The 18,516-nt window shown below is 36.5% G+C and overlaps 1 pseudogene; it reads left to right on the top strand.

Annotated features, from left to right (window-relative positions):
* Window positions 1-13,891: 13,891 nt before the first annotated feature.
* Window positions 13,892-15,320, top strand: LOC121038019 (THUMP domain-containing protein 3-like; annotated as a pseudogene).
* The last annotated feature ends 3,196 nt before the right edge of the window (window positions 15,321-18,516 follow it).

Raw genomic sequence — 18,516 nt, 5'->3', positions numbered from 1 at the left:
CTCTCTGCCCCTCCCACACACTCTCTTTCTCTCTCTTTCAAAAATAAATTAATTGATTTTAAAAAAAGTAGTTTCGAGTCTGGATATCAAAGAGTCTAATGGTTCATTTTTTAAAACTCATGTCTAAATATACAGGGCTCTTTTTTGCTTCAAAAAATAATAACAATAAAACAAAAATATCTGAGTATATTTTTGTGTCACCTTCCCTTTCATTATTATTCGGTTAACTAGTTCCACATAATTTTTAGTTTAGTTAAAACTAAATGAACCATTAACTTTTAATACATAGCATTAAAATGTAATAATGACAACAAAATGTAGAAATAACTTCATGCATTATAGCAATGTTTAAATATTCTCATAAAATCAAATGAAACCTATCACTGATTGATATTAAAAAAATGGAAAGAAAAACAAGGTATATCTTGACCGTATTTTTCTTGGAGCCTGTGTGTTTGGTTAAATCTTTTCTATAGGAGGAAATAAAAACAACTAGTAAATTTTTTATATGGCATGAGTAATCAGAAGAGCGAGAGGGTCACCTTACATGTGCATAAATAAATCATATTAAGATTCTTTCATGTGTCCTACAGCCTTCCTCCACCCTGTCCTGATCTGGGAAGCATTGATGAAAACAGGGAGTCAGAGCCATTATTTAGTTATACAAAAGAAAGGCTAATAAGTACTAAATCCACTACTTGCCTCTCTTCTCTCCTTATGTTTTCTCAGCATTATTTACTGGGACCCAGACTGTCTTCTATCAGAATCCAGAAAAGTGAGGGAGATTTAATTTCTGATTAAAAAACATGTATCTAAAGGAAATATTATTATTATTATGGAGAAACAGACAAAAACACACATTTTAAAATTTGATCGGAGCCTCGAATCTCATCTTATACACTGTGTCTACTGACAAAGAATGTATGTAACAATAAATGAGGTATGAGAATGCCATTCTGGCTTAAGCCACAGACAGGAAGAGATTCTAAGACCAGACCACACTATTGTGTTTACTCCACCCAATTGCAAAAAGCCTTCCTTCTGGGAAAATAAAAAGATAAAGGGATGCCTGCCAATGATGAAAATGCATATATGATATGAAGTCTTACGGCAACCTAAATTCCCTTGTCTTACATTGGCAAAATTTGACCCACTAACATAACACAAAGCGTTGACCTTGAGAATTGGTTTTACACCTTTAAAATGTTAATTCATCACCTCCTAACTAATTCAACTTCTCCCTCTGAAGGAACATTGCAATTTATTGAAGGAGCACACCGAAACATTTAGAAGCCTCCCCTTCATTAACTTTAAAAGATGCTAATCTCAATGATCTCCATAGGCCAATTTGTTAAAAGAAAAATTAGTTTAACACTGGGTGAGTGGAACCTCAGAGTCTAAATTAATCAGTTCAGCACCGATGTCATTGTGGTGGGCTAATTGCAATCGTCTTCCCTTTTAAATCCTTCTCTTATCTCCTGTGTCTTCCCAAAGCTCTTTAGCATTCTGTGATTTTCCACTTTTGGTTCATCCTTTCCTGCGTCCTTATATGCACTACCTGAAAACTTACGCGGCTCTTCATGTTGTGGTTACTTTTTAAATTTAATCATATTTGTATTTAACTAAACAAACCCCAAATCTTAATCATGTTAAAATGTAATCCGCATAAAAATGAGTAATGTATTTTATATTCTTGATTTGGACTGAGTGTTCAAAATCCAGTTATAATTTTACATTTACAACACATCTTGATTTGAAAGTTAAATTTTATCAGATGTATTTCATCTGTATTTCAATTTTATTTTTTAATTTTTTAAGTTTATTTATTTTGGGAGAGACAGAGACAGCGTAAGTGGAGGAGGGGCAGAAAGAGAGAGAAAATCCAAAGCAGGGCCCATGTTGCCAGCACAGAGCCCGATGTGGGGCTTGAACCCGCAAAGCTGTTAGATCATCACTTGAGCTGAAACGAAGACATGGACGCTTAACCGACTGAGCCACCCAGGTGCCCCTGTATTTCAATTTTATAACACTCACAGTTGAAAAAGAATAGTCACCTACTTAGGTTGTTCCAAAGATACCTTAAAATTTTTCAATAACTGAATCAAATGTCAGTTTTTAAGGTTCAATTTACACTAATGAAAATTAAATCAAATAAAAATTCCATTCTTTTTATTGCAGACTAATATCCCAGTGTACCAATGGGCTACAGTTTGTTTATTGATTCGTCCAATAAGGATATTCAGGCTGTTTCCAGATTTTGGCAATTGTAATAGAGCTACTATAAATACTTGAATATAGGTTTATGTGTGGACATAACGTTTGATTCTTCTAGGGTAAATATCCAACAGAGGATGCTGGTATACGGGTAAGTCTATGTTTAACCTCATAGAAAATAGTTTTCCAGGATGGTTGTATTATTTTGCATTCCCACCAACAATATAGGCGTGTTCCAGTTGCTTTGGAACTGGAACTGTAACTGGAACATTCTCACCAGCCTTTGGTTTGGTGAGTAACTTTAATTTGGGCAATTCTAATGTGTGTGATGTGGTGCATTTCCCTTATGGCTAGTGATGATGAACATCACTATGGGTTGAACTGCCTCCCACATATCCTCCTTGGTGAAGTGTCTGTTGGAGAGTCTACTCAGATTTCACAATTGATAATTTGCATCCCTGTAGGAAATAACTTTGTTAACTAGAGTACAGTGCTTTTGTGGAGGTCCCTTTGCCTTTGATCTTTCAGACTATTGATTTTCAAACTTACTCAGGTTATCTGACTTGTTTCATACATTTCAATCCCCAGTGAGTTTGTTTCATACATTGTAGAACTGTTAGACTGAGGCATATTAAACATCTTAAGAGTTTATTTGAGCAAAATCCATTTGAATTGGGTACTGCCAAACTGGAAATGGTTGGAAGTGGTTGAAAGTGCTCCTCCAACAGGAGCCAGGGAAACACTTGTATAGAGATGAGGTGGAAGCAGGGGCTCCTGGGTGTCTCAGTTGGTTAAGGGTCCGCCTCTCGGTTTCAGCTCAGGTCATGATCTCAGGGTTCATGGATTTGAACCCTGCATCCAGGTCTGTGCTGGCAGTGCAGAGCCTGTTTGGGGATTCTCTCTCTCTCCTTCGCTCTCTGCCCCTCCCCTGCTCCCTCACACATGCTCGCGCTCTCTCTCTCTCTCTCTCTCTCTCTCTCTCTCTCTCTCCCTCAAAATAAATAAACTTTAAAAAATAAAAAGAGAGATGAGGTGGAAGCAAAGCAAGGAAATGATTTGATTGCCTGTAGCTTAAGCATTTGCCTTATTTGGGAAAGCCCAGTGGCTGTTTGTGATTGGTTGTCCTTAGGTTTTGATTCCTGAACCTTGAGGCATTTCAGGCTTAGATTTGGGCTTGCTGCCATGGGCTCCTAAGACGTTAAAGCCACCTCGGTTTAGTGGCCTCCTTGTTTAATTAATTTAACATTTCAGTTAGATTATTTTGTCATCATCTACATTTCATTGTGAGATCTCTGAACTGCCTAAATCATTTTCTAAACTGCATATAGTAAGGTGTGTTCTTTGGGCTGTAAAGTTCTAATAGGTTTTGACAAACATACAGCATGATATGCCCACCATTATATATCATAAAGAATAGTTTCACTGCCTTAAATAAATCTATGCTTCACCTCTTCAACCCTCCACAGCCCCCATCCAAACCCAACCACTGATGTGTTTACTGTCTCTATAGTTTTGACTTTTCCAGAATATCATATAATTGAGATCATAAAGCACATAACCTTTTTGTACTGGCTTTTTAAACTGCGCAATATGTATTTAAGATTCATCCAAGTCTTTTTGTGCTTCATAGCACATTGCTTTTAATCATTAAATAGTATTCCGTTGAATTGATTGAAGAACAGTTTAATTACTTCTAGTTTTTGGCAAATGTGAATAAAGATTCTATAAACATTTGGATGAAGATTTTTGTGTGGACATAAGTTTTCAAATCAGTTGGGTAAATACCTAGGAGTACAATTGCTGGATCATACGGAAAGACTGTGTTTAGCTTGGAAAGAAGCTGCCAAATGGTCTTCAGAGTGGCTGTATCATTTTGCATTCTCAGCAGGAATTAATAAGAGCTCCTATTGTTCTGCATCCTCATCAGCAATTGGTATTGTCAGGCTTTTTTCGGATATTAGGCTGGAGCCTTACTCTGCTAAGAATGCTGTCTTCATAAGAAGAGGAAGAGACACTAGGGATACATGCACACAAAGAGAAGACCACAGCCATCTGCTCCCCAAAAGGAGAGGCTTCAGGCGAATCCAAACCTACCAACACCTGTTCCTGGACTTTCAGCTTCCAGAACTATGAGAAAATAAGCAAATAAGTAAATAAATAAATTTCTGTCATTTAAGCCACCTGATCTGTGGTATTTTGCTTCGGCAGCCCTAGCAAACTAATCCACTAGGTTCTGTTGGTTTTTCTCCTATATTTTCTTCTAGAAGTTTTATATTTGTAAATTTGGTATTTAGGTCTATAATCCATTTTATAGGACAGGTATTTTTCCATGACAGGTATAAGATCTTTGTCTAGGTTTTTTTTTTTTTTTTTTTTTTTTATGGATGTGGAATTGTACCAGCACCAATTATTGAAAAGACTATTCTTTTTCCATTGAATTACTTTTGCATCTTTGTCAGAGATCAGTTGACTATTTCTGTGTGGGGTTATTATTATTTTAATATTCAAATAAGTAAATGTGAATTAAAATTTAAAATTAAATATCTCAAAATACAGTAATGATCTACTTAGTTCAATATTGACTACAAGGCTATAAACTGATCTGTATAACTTATTGAATCACTCAACCTACCTTGAATTTTTTTTTTTTTTCAAAGAGAAGGTCAGACTGATCTATTCCTTAGAAGAGAACATTTTAACTTAGTACCAGTTATTTAGATTGGCATTTGGGGAATCTAGCTTCAGGCCAAAGTTTTATATGTGATCTTCCAGGTCCCACCGTAGGTGGCTGCAAAGCCCTTACCTGAGACACTTTATGGGAGAAAACTGCCCTCCCCACACTAGACTCTGGTGCACAGCCAGCGCATTCCGTCTTAAGGGGGTTGCAATCAAGGACTTGGTCAACGCCCTGCCCCCAATCCTGCCTCCTGATAGCTACCCACTTACTATATCTGCATATGTTCACCAATACAAAACTTTAGCATGTTATAGTTGTTTTGATCATGTTTTAATCATTTTTTCCTGTTTCTTTGATTCTTCAGATTCCATCTGGTTAGGTAAACATTCTTGTGGTTTTAAATGTTCATTTTCTTCACATGGGGTGAGGAAATTTGTAAGAATTCTCAAAAAATTAGTGGCACACTTATTTTCAGAGAAGTATTTCATTCGAGTGTTATGAAATGTACTAGATACATTTAAAGTGAAGACAGATTCCTTTATCATTTCACTTTTGTTTATTTCCAGCATGTCTAAAGTTGCTGCTTAATGTAATCTTATTACATCTGTAAGAGCATTGTTTTCTTTATCATGTCACATGTCTTGATATGATATGAGGTATTGCATCTATTCACAATCCTCAAAAGCTACAGAATTTTAAGCTAAATTTACTTGGAGAATATTTTTTCCTAATTCTTCAGTAGATTCACAGAACAGCTGCTGGGCCCTCCTGAAAACAGTTTAGTAACATGAAGATCTGGAAAAAGTGCTGCTCAGGGCCCACTCTATATACCAGGTCTGGGGTTTGTCACTTACAATTGAAACATAAGCTTCCGCAGATTATTTTATAAGCAGTGATTCCATGTCTATTGTGTAAAATCTATAATACTTAAAAAAGCTGTCCTATAAATTTATCCAGCTGACACCTGCACACATGAATACACAATATTCAATATTTCAAAATGGAAACATTGCAAATTCACTACAGAAACAATCATCTCTCTTATATTAAATTTCACCATAGAAATCATAGTAGATAAAAGGGCAACAGACTCTGTGCTACCTGTAATGCATACATTTGAGTTTGCAGAATGAGGTTCTAAGTTTTCATGGGTTAGAATTTAAAATACTCGAATATAAAATAGCTCTAGGTAATACTTTTCTAAAATACTGATAATGACACACATACATACACACATGGCCACACGTGTGTGTGTATGTGTGCATGTATTTTTTAACTAAATGCTATTCCATAATAAAGGAATAAGTTCTCATCTGGGGTAAATTGATTCTTGCCACAGGACAATATTAAATGTGATTCAGTATTGCGGACCTCTTTGGTCATTAGTGGAGATGCTGTTAGTTGGTAAGATGATTTCATTAAATCATGTGAGTTGTTGACCACATGGAGTTATAAACTAGTAGGGGAGACATATAAACAAAGTTATTAAAACAGAAATTAATAAGTATTTTAGTAGAGGCAGATGCGCTGTTTCAGTTAGGTATAAAAGGGATGAAGAAGTCAGAATGTACATTCTGGAAAAGTCAGAGGTCTCACAGAAGAGATCACTATACTGGATATTGATGGAAAGTACCAGTTCCGCAAACAAACAGAGAGAGAAAAGGAACATTTGAGGAAGAGAGTGTACTCTCTGTCATGAAAGTCATGAAAGCGTGAGAGAGTAAATTCTGTTTGAAAGAATATAAATACTTTCGGTTGGTTGTAACATAGAATGCTTGTGACAAAGCCTCTCCTGCTGGAGATGAAATAAAATTCCTAATGAAAATAAGGGGTGATTGGAATATGATGCCATCATCCAGCACTTAAGCCAAACTTTTAAGATTTGAGGGAGTTCTGCTTGCCTGGTTTTTTTTCCTATGTAAACTGAAATATTTAATACAGCATTAGGCAAGTGTTCACTGAAAAAAGCACAAGAGAGTACAAGTATATTATATTATAAAGTATATTATATTTGAAGAAAGAATTTTTAAAGATCTATGTCTATATGATTGACTACCACCTGATTAATGTATTTTCAGAACGAAAATGATTTCTAAGATATTTGACTATATCACTGACCAGCCCCAAAGGAAAGACACGTAGATATGCACATTTGTTGGTCCATCATCAAAATGATGAAAAAATCTTGACAAAGTTACCTTTAGGGAAGTACAGCCAGCCACCAGTGTGGATCTTCTAATCTGCCTTTTAGTGGGGAACTGGGTGGCTCAGTCAGTTAAGCGTCTGACTTCAGCTCAGGTCATGATCTCATGGTCCGTGAATTCAAGCTCCATGTCGGGCTCTGTGCTGACAGCTCACAGCCCGGAGCCTGCTTTGGATTCTGGGTCTCCTTCTCTCCCTGCCCCTCCCCCACTGGAGCTCTGTCTCTCTCAAAAATAAACATTAAAAAAATTTTAATCTGCCTTTTAGCGTGTCACTGTTAAAAAAGAAAGTGCAACTAATGGTTAGTTAAGTACAGTTTTAATGTTGGGGCATGTGGGTGGCTCAATTGGTTAAGTGTCCAATTCTTGGTTTCAGCTCAGGTTATGATCTCATGGGGATCAAGCCCTGCAAGGGGCTCCACACTGACAGTGCAGAGACTGGTTGGGATTCTCTGTCTCTCTCTGTCTCTGCCCCTCCCCTGCTCTCTCACTCTCTCAAAATAAGTAAGTAAACATTAAAACAAGAGACGAAGAACAGTTTTAATGTGAAAGAAAGGGACCCAAACGAATAATGGAAGAATTCTTAGAAGAAAAGAGGGAAGTTAGAGAACAGTAGGAAACTTCAAAAATAAATTACTGGGGGCACCATTTCCTTTCCACTGACAAAATATGAGAAATAACTGTATCACTAACTAATGAGTGAATGAAAGCAAAAAGATTCTGGAAGGAAGTGGGCATTTGGAAGAAGGGACTCCTCTGTTTTAAAATGGCTTTTAGCCTAAGAACAGCCTGAAGTTGGCACCACATTGAGTGGCTAAGATCCTGAGAGAAAACATGTACTTTTTCTGTCCTGAATAAATGAGAACAAAGTTCAGAGCTACCTGAGACAAAGGAGAGTCTTGGAGGCAATCCTGAAAAGGTGAGAGAAAGGGAGGGGGATCCTCTAATTTTGTGTTTAAGCTTTGCAGAAAATTCCTGGCTGAACCTTATCCATGTAAATGGGTAACAGACTCCAAACAGCATTGAGTTCAGTAGGAGACCAGCCAAGTTAATCAAAACAAAATTCAACCATTTTGAAGGAATAAAGCAGAAACCAGAGTTCCTAAATTATAGAATTCATGATGTGAGGCTACAATACAGAATTACTCAGCAAAGAAGAAAAGGAAAATATTACCCATTCTCTAAAGACTGAACCCCAAATGTCCCAGCTGTTGGAAATAGCAGACAGGATTTTAAAATGGATTTTACAGCTATGCTGAATAAGGTAAAGGAAAATGTACTCATCACAAGTGAAAAAATAGAAATTATCAGCAGAGATATAAATTTAAATGAAAATTCTGGATTTTGAAATTTAATATTTGAAGCTAAAATTCAGTGACTGGATTTAGCAAAATGGACGTGGCAGAAGAAAAGGCAAATAACCTTGCAGATAAATCAATAGAATTTGTCTAATCTGAAAAAGTAGGAGAAACAGAGAGGAGAACATAGGATGAGCACCTCAGGAAACTGTGAGACAATAGGAAAATATCTAATATACATGTGTAATTGAGTCCCAGAAGGAAACAGAGTATAGGAGATAAAAGCATAGAGGAAAAATAATGGCTGTGACTTCCACTTCTGGCCAATATGGAATAATACAGACCAGATTTACTCTCCTATGAAAAGCAATAACAAAAAAAATTAAACAAGACACATGCAACACTTTTCAAGACACTGGACATCTTACAATAAAGGACAATGATGCCTAGTGATAGGAAATGAGGTTAGTACTATGTTTGCTCCAGCTTACTGCCTTAAGAGAGTTTCTGGGCTACACTGAGGGAAACAGAACCCAGTTAGGCCCAATCTCTCTGAGTTGATGAGACAGAGCTCAGAGTGTGAGAACAAAAGACTTTGAGTTTGTAGGACAGAATATTAAAGAGGAAAGCGTTACAGAGAGAGATTCCTGGAGATTGCACAGGGTCCTCTTTAGGGTGAGCAGAGAACTGATAGGTGCATGTATGTGGTGAGGAAACTATGTGAGGCCAAAGAAATGATCAGAAAGGGTTTAGAGGGAACAGTGTCCGATACTCACACAGAACCATGAATAGTGTCTGACCTTACCTCTGAGTTATACTCTGAAAAGGAAAAAGATGTTGCTGTGAGAAATTAAGGAAGACCAAAACACATGGAGAGATATGCTGTATTCATGGCCAGAAGACTCAGAAGACTCCATATTGTTAAGATGTCAATTCTTCCTGAATTTGCTTACAGATTCAGTGCAATCCCAATCAAAACCCCAGCAGATTATTTTGCATAAATTGACAGATTGACTCCAAAATCCATAAGGAATGTGAGTACCTAAAATAGCAAAAATAAATTTGAAAAAGAGGAAAATTGGAGGATTAATGCTTCTTGATTTAATGCTTATTATAAAGCTACAGTAATCAAGACAGTATGGTACTGGCAAAGAGATCAAAGGAATAGATTGAAGAGTCCACAAATATATCCATACATAATTGAATAACTTATTTCTAGAAAGATGCAAAAGCAATTCAGTGGAGAAAAGATCATCTTTTAACATTTTTAATCTTTTAACATGCTGATGGAACAGGTGAATATCCACACATAAAAATGACTTTTTATCCATATCCTTCTGCCTTATTGAAAAATTAACTCAAAATAGATCATAGACCTAAATGTAAAATCAAACACTACAAAATTCAAGGAAAAAAACTTATGAGAAAATCTTTGTAATCTTGACTTAGGTAAATATCTTTTAGATATAATCCCAAAAGCATATTCATAACAACAACAAATCAGCAAATGGTATGGTGGTTGCCAGGGGCTGAGGGGAGGAGGAAATGGAGTTGTTAATTAATGGGCATAGGGTTTTAGTTTTGCAAGATGAAAAAGTTCTGGACATTGAGTATACAACAATGTGAATGTACTTAACACTAAATTGTGCAGATAAAAATGATTAAAATGGTACATTTCATGCTATATGTATTTTACCTTACCAGATTTTTTAAAAAGTGGAAACCTAGAATGAATCTAACAGTCCAACAATAGATAGCAGACATGAAATGAAGTATGGCATTGCCATATGATGAAAACCTTTATAGCCACTAAAGTTAAGACATTGTAGGAGAGTTTTTAATGACTTCAAAAACTCATGATTCAGTATTAAGGGAAAAAAGTGGCTTAGGAAACAATGTGTGAACTGGAATCCATTTTTTAAAACAAGCGTTTTATACCATTAGGTTCTTTTTTTAGTACTATAGCATTAGGTTCTTTTATTATTATTAAATAAGAAAAGACCTACCAAATCAAATGTTGATAAGGATATGGAGCAAATGGACTTCTCAATGACTTCTGGTCAGAATGTGAGATATAAAACCTGTTTGGAAAATACCGATAGTTTAGTAATTTTTTAAAAAGGGGTGCCTGGGTGGCTCAGTCGGTTGAGCATCTGACTTCGGCTCAGGTCATGATCTCATGGTTGTGAGTTCGAACCCTACATTGGGCTGTCTGCTGTCAACACAGAGCCCGCTTTGGATCCTCTGTTCCCCTTTCTCTCTGCCCCTCTTCTGTTGCACTCTCTCAAAAATAAGTAAACATTAAAAAAAAGTTAAACATACCTCCGTGTGACCCAGCCATCCTAGTCCTAGGTATTTACCCAAGGCAGATGAAAAGATTGTGCATGAATGTTCATGACAACTTTATTTGTAATGGCCCCCAAATTGAAAGAATGTGAATGCCTATTAATAGGTGAATGGATAAATATAAAGCATATCATTATAGTAGATTACTACTCAGCAATGCAAAGCACTGAACTCTTGATACACACCATAGCATATGAATCTCGACATAGTTATGCTACTGAAAGAGCTAGACAAAAGAGTATAAAAAAATTCTAGGAAATACAAAGCAATGTAGAGTGTCAGGAGGGAGATCAGTGGCTCCATGAATGGGATGAAGGTGGGATAAATTACACAGGCAGAAGGAAACTTTCTTGGGTAACAGACATGTTCATTGTTTTGATTGTGTGATGGTTTCTGGAGTATGCATGTATGTCAAAATGTATCCCCAAATGTACACTAGAATATGCCCTGATTTACTGTATGTCAATTATACCTCAGTAGGCTGCTTTTGAAAAACGGGAAAATTCGAAATAAAACTGACCTTTGAATTATCATAATAAAATACTGAATATCAGATACAGAGAGAAAATCTTGAAAGCATCCAGAGAAAACAACACATTCTTTATATACAAACAAGATAGCAAAACACATATTTAGAGTTCTGAAAGAACAGAAAAAAAATCTGACAACTCAAAATTCTATATCCAACAAAAATGAAGAAGGCTAAATAAAGGCAATTGTAAGTAAGGAAAAGAGAATTTATCACCAGCAGACATGCCCTTTGAGGGATGCTAATGGAAATTCTTCAGGCTAAAGGGAAATGACACCACACTGAAATTCAATCTTCAGGAAGGAATAAAGAGCACTGGAAATAAAGAGAGACTTTTCACAATGCCAAAAGAGTCAGTTCTTCAGAAAGACATAATATTCATAAATGTTTTTTTCTCTCTCATAACACCTTCAAAATTCATGAGATAATAATGACAGAATCAAGGGGAAAAATAAACAATTCTATAATCATTGTCGAACTTTTTTAACACTATTTTTTAGCAATTGATAGAACAAAGAAAATCAATAAAGACATAGATGGAGCTGAACAAACTATCAACCATCTTGACCTAAATGATATTTACATTTAGAACACTGGGCTCAACAACTAGTTTCATAATATATATTCAAGTGCACCTGATACGTTCACTGAGCTAGATCATATGCTGTCCCTTCCAACAAGTCTGAAGTACATTTAAAAGGATTGAAAGCACACAGGATATGTTTTATGAGTATAACAGAATTAAATTGGAAATCAATAACATGACATCTCGGCAAACCACTGAAGTTATAGAAAACCCCTCTTATTTCTTTAGTGAAGAAATCACCAAAGAAAATGTAAAAAATTCTGAATTGGATAAAAATGAAGCCCCTCTTATTTCTTTAGTGAAGGAATCACCAAAGAAAATGTAAAAAAAATTCTGAATTAGATAAAAATGAAGCATAAAGCCAGAAAGCTTAAAAAAATTTTTTTTACATTTATTTATTTTTGAGAGACAGAGAGAGACAGAACGTGAGCAGGGGAGGGGCAGAGAGAGGGAGACACAGAATCAGAAGCAGGTTCCAGGCTCCGAGCTGTCAGCACAGAGCCTGTCGCTGGGCTCAAACCCACGAACTGTGAGATCATGACCTTAGCCAAAGTCCGGTGCTCGACCGATGGAGCCACCCAGGTGCCCCTAAGCCAGAAAGCTTTTAAGGGGAAACATAGGGTAATATCTTTGTGATTTTTGAAAAGCAAAGTTCTGAAATGTAGAGCAATCACCATAATAGAAAAAAATTGATAAGTTTGACTTATCAGAATTAAAAACTACTTAACGAAAGGCATTAATAAACTGAAGAGGCCTGCCACAGATCTGAAGAAAATATATATTGTGAAACATGTATCTGATAAGGGACTGGGATACAAATATATAAAGAGCTCCTACAATTCAATAATAAAAAAAATAGCTTGAATTGAATAGACACATTAACAAGCATATGAAACAGGCATGTGAAACTGTGGTCAACATTATTGGTCATCTGGGTAATGCAAATTAAGACTACATAGACATACCACTACACACACATCAGAATGAAATGATTAATATTAGAAAGATTATCAGAACCAAATTTTGGTAAGGATGTGCAGCAACTGGAAATCTCATATATTTTTGTTGGGAATGTCAAATATGACAGCTATTGTGGCAAAAGATCTAGTATTTTCTTGTAAAACTAAATATACATGAACCTATGATCCAGCAATTCCATCTCTAGGTATTCATTTACTTAGGAGAAATAAAAACATAAATGCACATAAAAAGACTTGTATAAAAATATTCAAATTAGCTTTATTCATAATGGTCCAAAGTGGAAAATATCCCAGAGATCCTAAAATAGGAGAATGCGTTTATTCATACGGTGGAATACTACTCAGCAATGAAATGAATCAACTATTGTCAGGCAACAGTATGACTAAATCTCAAAAACATTATGTTTAGCAAAAGAAGCCAGACACAAATTGTACATACTATATTATTTTATTTGTATGAAGTTTTAAAACAGCCAAAATCAATCAATGATGGAAGAAAAGTTGAACAGTGTTTTTCTTGGAGTGGAATTTGTATTGGTAATTGGAAGGGACTCGAATGATCTTTCTGGAGGGATAGTGATGTTCTATACTGATGGGCTTTGGGTTATACAAGGGTTTGCACTTTTAGAACTCAGAAAAATCTGTGCATTACATTGTATGTAACTTTTACATGAAAAGAAAAATAATATTGAACTCTAGTTAATGACAGAAATGCTGAAGTACTTAGGGGGACATACACTTATCTACAAGTTATCTTAAAATGCATAAAAGCATGCAATGTATCAATGTAGGAATAAATATGCAAAAAAGCAGGTATAGTAAAATGTTGACACTAGAATCTGGATGATGGGTATATTGGCATTCACTCTAAAATTCTTTCAATTGTTGTATGTGTTTCAACATTTTGCTAATAAATTTCTTGGAAAAAGTCCTATACCCAAAATTTTGAGAGAGAAGAGAAAACATAGCATTGGGGTATGCCTGTGGGGTGCTGGAGCTGGAAGGGTCTGTTCTGGCGGTTAAGACGATGTTATAGATAGCTCTTAGAAGAACTGCCAACATGTCTGAAGTTCAAGAAACCACTAACTGCTTCTTGGCTGTGAACCTTCATGAAAGAAACTGGCCTCAGAAGTGAGTCTAAGCATCTGCAAGTCACTAGTGGAGCCACTGAACCGACTGGTTTTGAACAAATGGCTGCAGATGAAATGAGAGAGAAATTGAGCTCATCATACAAACTCTGCAGAAATGAAGTGAGGTATATTCTGACATTTCAGTGAAAGTCTGGCTCAGGCTTATTGTCTGAGATCAGTTGATCACTTATTTGTGATTGTTCATGAGTTTGAAGATTACCAGTTCAAAGAAACAAAAGAAGAAGTGTTAAAGGATTTTGAAGAATTGGCTGGAAGCTCCCATGCTCAGACCCTTTAAAAATATGGAAAATTAACACCAGTTTCAAGGAAAAAAATACGTAAAAAGATAAATCAGAATTCAAGTAAAGGTAAGATTGATAATGGATGAGGAGACAAAACAGATGACAAAGATGTTAAAAGAATTCGAGAACACTAGCTTAGATTCACATACCTTAGACTATTATGAAAATTCAGCTATCAAAAAGATACCAACATTAGTAGGTAATGACTTGGCATCTTGCAAAGATAAGACTGATGAAAGCTCAGAAGGAGAAACTGATCCTCAAGTGTTAAAGTTTAGAGTCATATGCAATAGGGCAGGAGAGAAACACTGCTGTACCTCAAATCAGGCTGCAAGAAATTCTAGGTGTGCTGTTCAGGATTAATTGAAGTAGAAAGCTGACATGACCAACTTTGAGGTGGAGATTCTTGAATATCCATGATAACCAAATCTTTGTAGGCATTGCATTGACAGAAGAGAGTGTCCACCAAAGAAACAGCTCACATCTTGGAGCTACAATTCAGATCTACTCTCACCTATGGGATGCTCAGTCTCTGTGTCCTCAACCTACTCATTTAATAGTTGAAGGGATGTATGGAACAGAGGCAATACCAACAGAGGGGGCTACAGAATGGTTTAATGGTTATATTGCCGGTGATAACAATACATTGGCTGTGAATAGGGCCGCCAATAATATCTCTTCTTTATTGACCAAGAGCTGTTCAATGGGATATCTGCAATTCCTCCCTGAGAAATGGCTCTGTGGATATTATTGTAACAGATATGCCATTTGGAAAAAGGATAGCCTCCAAGAAGAGAAACTGATCTTTATCCAGCTTGCCTCCAGAGATCAGCGGTATCTGTAGACCTGAGACAGGCAGGGCTATCCTACTTACTCAGGACAAGAAATGCTCTCTACCAGGGCATTATCTCTGAAGTGACATGTGTGGCAGAAGGCACATAGTGTCTGGGTGAGCATAGAGGGTCTTCATGCAGTAGTTTATGTTCTGAAACATCTATCTCAAGCTGTTGATTATCCTTCAGGAGAAGATAGAGAAAGAGGAATTGTCTGGCAATGAAAAGAAGGAGGATGTTTAACAGTATTTGTACTTCCCAACACTGGAAATGTCAGCATCGAGAACTTACACTGAGAGAAAAATAGTATTAACAAAAGTGCAGTTTGTGCTATTTAAACCGGCCTAAGGCTCTTCACCCTGGTTAGCAGAAGATGTGAATGGAATGTGATGGAATTGAACAAAAGCATATGAAGGAGCAGAGCTTTTCTTTGGATCTGTTCTGAAGAGGGAGCTGGGTGTTTAGTACTTTCCTTAAAATGCTTCAAAAATGCCCATAGAAAAGCCTACTAAAATGCTCTGGGATTTGGGTTTAGAACAATTTATTTTCAGGTTTTACAGCAGTGGCTGTTTTCCATTGGCCGGGTAGAAAGCTACCCTGGCCTAGAGGAAAGGGAGAGAATATAATGAGAGCATCTGAGGCCATAGCTCATTGCTTGTGTAGCTTGACTATTTTGTTGCTCAAGTTTTCATTACCTCAACCTTAAAACACAAAGTCCATGACAAGGTGAAATCTCACAAGATCTATGGGAAAGTTTGCCATCTGCCTTGTAAATTAAAATAGGCATCTGTTATTCAGATTAATACAGAGAACTAAAATAGAGGACTGGATTCATCAAAGGAATTGCACACTTTACTGTCAGTATAGGACATTTCCATTTTTATTTAAAAATTTTTTTTTCAACGTTTTTATTTATTTTTGGGACAGAGAGAGACAGAGCATGAACGGGGGAGGGGCAGAGAGAGAGGGAGACACAGAATCGGAGACAGGCTCCAGGCTCCGAGCCATCAGCCCAGAGCCTGACACGGGGCTCGAACTCACGGACCGCGAGATCGTGACCTGGCTGAAGTCAGACGCTTTAACCGACTGCGCCACCCAGGCGCCCCATCCATTTTTAAATAGTAGCAAATGTACTGATAGATGAAGTATGGGACCAATAAGCCAGATTAAAAGAAAATTTATTTTCTTTCAGTAAAAGAAGAGAGAGAAAACAGAATTAAAAAATTAAAGACAAGATGCTATAGACAATGACTATTCAGATAGCAAAAATCTCTTAAATAGTAGATCCTATCTCCTAAATACAGACAAAATTAACAGGAGGATGGGAAGGATGGGAAGCGATCTCCCCCAAAGACTCCCCCAAAATCTACCCCAAAGTTGGAAAACTAGAACAAAGATAAGAAAATTATAGAATTAGGCAACATTAACTCAGTGGTATTTCAGGCAGTGAGAATTGAAAACATGTGACAAAGGAAATTATCAAAGGAGGAGGAAGAGGAAACGTGGGGGGAGAAGGTGAGGGAGGAGGAGATGACAGAAGAAAATTTCCAATAACAGGTTGAAAAGAATGTGCTTTCCTCAACCGAAAGACTAAGTGCCTAGCACAGTTACTAAGAGAAAAATAAGTTATCACTACCAAGAAATTTCAGAATATTAGGAATAAAGATATGATTTGGAAAACGTCTAAGCATAGTTCAGGGGAGGGGCTGGGGTACGGGGTGGGATGAGGAGGGGATCAGAAGAAGTTGTCACAAGCCTGGGGACCACAATGGAATTTGACTCTCAACTGCAATGCTGTTGTCAGGAAATGATGGAATTGTGCCTTCCAAATTCTGAGAGAATTATTTCCAATCTAGGATTTTATGGTCAATAGTCAAGTGGTGAGATTAGAACAAAATATTTTAAAAGATGCAACATATTGACCTTCGTGCACCCTTTCTCAGGAACCTACTGGGTGTTCAAGTAAGTTGAATTTGTAGACCAAGAAAGAAAAGATATGGAGTTTGGGAAACAGAAAAACCTAACTAGAGAGCCAGGTGAAGTAAATTCCTAACATGATGGTACAGGGAAATCCTAGAACCGCAGCAGGGAAGCAGGACCAGAAAGCACACTTGCCCAGTTAGAAAAATAACATCCTGGGATTCTGGAAAGATTGTTCTAAGAAACAAAAGAGCCACATTTACCTACTGTTTATGAACATATTCTGGGGAGCTTTATTCACACTACTGGGAGGGAGTTTAGGCATAAATCAGTGGAAGCTACATAAGAAATGAATTAAGCAAAGAGAAGGCATTGATTGAAGTCAGGGAAATAAAGTTACACAAGGAAATGCTTCCTTCATTAATGAGTACATGGTCCAGCTGTGATTATTATATGACAATATTAATGTCAAATTGAATATGAACCTAACATGGTACAGAACCACATTAGATAAAGAGAGAAAGGGTGTATTAGTAAACTAAATCCTCATCTTTCATAGTATGAAGTCAATAGATATTAGTATTGAAAGAGTCACACATTAGTATATGTGGCATAAATTAGGAATATAATGGTAAATGCCAGAAGAAAATGAATTTCATATCTTTCCTCTGGAAAGCACAGATCAGGGGTGAAAAAGGGAGCAGAAGACAATTTTTTTCCGTTAAACTCTAAAGTCTTTTTTCCATAAACTCTAAAGTGACTTGACATTTTAATAAATAAATAATAAAATAAAATTTATTATGCAGTGATATGGAATTATATCATTCAGATGACTCTGTTTTTTGAAAAAATGTATTCCTCTAGGTCAAAATATATACATACAGGACTACTGTATTTCAAGGCCCTTCCCCCCCACCTTTATTGAGTTGGCAGATACAATTATATTTAAAGTGTACATTGGGATGATTGATATATGCATACATTTGAAAGGATTTCTCCCATCCATTTAATTAACCAGAACATTATTTTATCTTAACAATTAAAAATAATTAAAATTCTTTTACCTTAGAAATCAACTGTCTGTTAACCTTACATCTCTTTCTGAATCATGAATGATATGTAGTAGGAAAACCATTGAATTAGTAATTGACGTGTCCATCATATAGATTAAACCTGTTTTGGTAAGAGATTTTTTTCCTCTTCATGCTTGAAATAAAGTAATACTCCTCCACTCCCCTGTAAAACTATAAGTGAGGTTTAAAAGTTTAGTCAAGTAGGAGCACCTGGGAGGCTCAGTCTGTTAAGCATCTGACTTCCGCTCGGATCATGATCTCATGGTTCCTGGGTTCAAGCTCCGCATCAGGCCCTGCACTGACAGCTCAGAGCCTAGAGCCTGCTTCAGATTCTGTGTCTCCCTGTCTCTCTGCCCCTTCCCCCTGCTTATGTGTATGCTCTCCCTCTCTCTCAAAAATAAATAAATAAACATTTAAAATAAATAAA

Source organism: Herpailurus yagouaroundi, unplaced genomic scaffold (genome assembly GCF_014898765.1).
Source record: "Herpailurus yagouaroundi ecotype Mexico unplaced genomic scaffold, PumYag 165, whole genome shotgun sequence".
Classification (NCBI taxonomy): domain Eukaryota; kingdom Metazoa; phylum Chordata; class Mammalia; order Carnivora; family Felidae; genus Herpailurus; species Herpailurus yagouaroundi.
Note: the sequence above shows the minus strand (reverse complement) of the source record. Positions and strands in the feature narration are given on the sequence as shown.